Source organism: Diaphorina citri, unplaced genomic scaffold, assembly GCF_000475195.1.
Source record: "Diaphorina citri unplaced genomic scaffold, Diaci psyllid genome assembly version 1.1 scaffold7023, whole genome shotgun sequence".
Classification (NCBI taxonomy): Eukaryota; Metazoa; Arthropoda; class Insecta; order Hemiptera; family Psyllidae; genus Diaphorina; species Diaphorina citri.
In genome coordinates this window covers 979-3,939 of record NW_007384399.1, presented here as the reverse complement: position 1 = coordinate 3,939, position 2,961 = coordinate 979, and the positions used below count along the sequence as shown (strand labels likewise).

The 2,961-nt window shown below is 34.0% G+C and overlaps 1 long non-coding RNA gene across 1 annotated transcript; it reads right to left on the bottom strand.

The window, feature by feature from the left end:
* Positions 1 to 49: 49 nt before the first annotated feature.
* On the bottom strand, positions 50 to 2,747 carry LOC113472662. The gene is made up of 2 exons (XR_003394880.1): positions 2,639 to 2,747; positions 50 to 198 (listed from the first exon to the last, which is right to left on the bottom strand). It is a non-coding gene; the product is annotated as an uncharacterized LOC113472662 (long non-coding RNA).
* Positions 2,748 to 2,961: the final 214 nt, after the last annotated feature.

Below are 2,961 nucleotides of genomic sequence, written 5' to 3'. Positions count from 1 at the left end.
CACGTGACTCTGATACTCACCTAGAGGATGTAGAGCTTCTGGACATTCAGGACAGGTTAGAGAGACACGTGACTCTGAGATCTCAATGCGAAGATATTGCTGAAGACAATCCAGACAAGATCTATGTGGGCAGGTGATCAGTTTTGGGAAATGGTCTAGCGTAAGTTCTGCACAGCATAATGGACACTCGTACAGAGCCTGTGAATTCAAGTAAAATATGTAAACATACTTATTACGCACATATACAGAGTGTCCCAGAATATATGCTTAAATATTGTTTTTCTCGGAGCGTGTTTGAAATCGGAACATACTTATTACGCACATATACAGAGTGTCCCAGAATATATGCTTAAATATTGTTTTTCTCGGAGCGTGTTTGAAATCGGAAAAAAACGTAACCTTTTGATTTTTGATGCGGATATTTTGGCAATATCGCGATTCGCGAAAAATTTCGCGAAGTCTGCAAATTGGGTGCCAACTTTGGATTTTTAAATGACAACCCCTATTTTTTTTATTGCATATTCGTTTTCTACATTATGTTAAAAGTATAATCGACTACTCACTGGAATTTTCGCTGTTCGCGGTTTTCACGGAAAAAGCTTAAAATACATGTGCGACCTTTCAAATCTGAGTGTTTTTTGATCCCAAGTCTCATTCTTATTTCGATTGTTCCAATATTTCGCTGTTTGCAATATCGCGATACAGTGGAACCGCGATAAATCCTCGAAACAACAACAACAACAACAACAACAACAACAACAACAACAACAACAACAACAACAACAACAACAACAACTACAACAAATACAACAAATACAACAAATACGTCGATTTCCCTTCCCTTCAGAGGCAAAAACCTCAGTATAGCGAAGTAAAAAGAATAGATACAACGAAGTAATTTGGGGCCCGAGCCCGAGAAAATTACCTCAGTATAACAAAATTGATTGAATTTTAACCTCAGTATAGCGAAGTGATCTTAGAGTAGAATTTTACCTCAGTACAACGAAGTTACTCTGATTTAAAATAAAACAATAACCTCAGTATAGCGAAGTGATCTTAGAGTAGAATTTTACCTCAGTACAACGAAGTTACTCTGATTTAAAATAAAACAATAATAATAAAGAAGACAATAACCTTATTAAACATTGACTTTTCAACTTTTTTTTAATACATATATTAACAATTCATACACCATAGCTTGGCACACACTGAAAAAAGTAAATCAGGCTATGGGTAACTTTGTTCACATCAAACAATGAAAAATTATAGGTACCCATGTGTCCGTCGTGGCCGACGATTCCTGCTCCTCCAATGCTCTTCTACAGATGGCGCTTCTCTGGTGACTGCGAAGTCCTGCAAGTGATCTGCATTCTCTGCCGCATGCCCTGCACGCTAGGGGGTTGTTGGTGCTTTGCTTAGTTGACAAGATTGGGTGCGATCTGATTGTGGAGATTGAGGTTGACTGTAAATTGTTTGATTGTCTATTGATTGTGTTGATGAACTTGAAATATGTTTCGCTTTTTTGACGGGTTGTAAAGTATTTTCTTGAACAGATGGGTGTTTGGTGCGAACATGGCTGGTGTATCCGGATCTGGTCTGATAAGTTTTGTTGCAGTATTTTTTTTTACCATGATTCTGGTTAAGAAAAGAGACGAAGATGGTAACGTCACATCTTATCGTCCCACGTTGGATCTTCGATTCTTGAATGAAGTCACAAAACCTTTCAGTTATGGGTTTCCCCAACTCAAGTAGCTTAAATAAATGCAAAATTATTCTAATAGATTTTTTTTTTTGTAGGTAGTTAAATTTATAATTTTCAAGATGAAAGTTGGTAACAGCTAATGATTTTCGCTCAAAACTGCACTTCACTTCACTTAGAAAAAAAATTAGTTATGTGTGTAAAAAAATTGGTTTTTTCGAAAAAAGGATATTTTAGTATTTTTAGAAAATTTAGGATAATTTTAACGGTTCTTTTATTCGACTGCGCCAGAAATATGTTGGGAAATTAGAAAAAGAAAAGACTTTTTAAAAAAGCAAATTTAAAAAACACGAAACTTTATTTTTGGAAAATTAATTATAAAGAAAAATACTTATAAAATATAACTTAAAATTAATTGAGGCTACCTAGCTCGATGCTGGGTAAGAACTGAGGTTGCTGATGGACAGATACAATGATCATAAAGCAAAGTAAAGAGTCAGCATTTTTATTATTAAAATGTCAGCCAATTTGGGGACATAACTTATAGGTATATATTTTTCTATGTAGCCTTAATTGTACCAGTGAGAATGAATCAATAAATGAATAAAAAGTATCTTCGTTTAAAAAAAAAATTTAAAAGAATTTGAAAAAAAAAAAAAAAAAAAAAAACAATTTAAGCATAAATTCTAGGACACCCTGTATGTTAAAAGCAAAGTTAAAGAAGAAAATCAGTTTCGAGACAATTTAAGTGTTTCGTCAAGGTCTCCTTCTTTTTGTTTTAAGCTTTGAAAAAATGACAACCTTTTTGAATTTTTGTCACTTTTTTGTGAAATACTTTTCCGATCTCAATGGAATTCCCTCTTAATTCCCACTTTTCCAGTCTGGTAAACATGCTGGTCCTTACGCTCCATACAACCCTACCCCATAAGTATTACTTACATTAGGATTATCAGGACTATCCACAAATACCCTAGGAGATGTACTTGGGTATGCTTCAATACCTTTCTCTACATCATGGCAAGAAATTTGAGTTTCAGGACCTGATACTGAAAAAAGAAATAATTCAAAAAATTTAACTTTTCTTCAACAGCTGTATACTTACTATATTATAGGTTTTATTTATTTATTATAATTTTTATTGTACATGATATACAAAATGAACACCAACAACAACACCAACACCAACACCAACACCAACACCAACACCAACACCAACAACAACAACAACAACAACAACAACAACAACATCAACAACAACAACA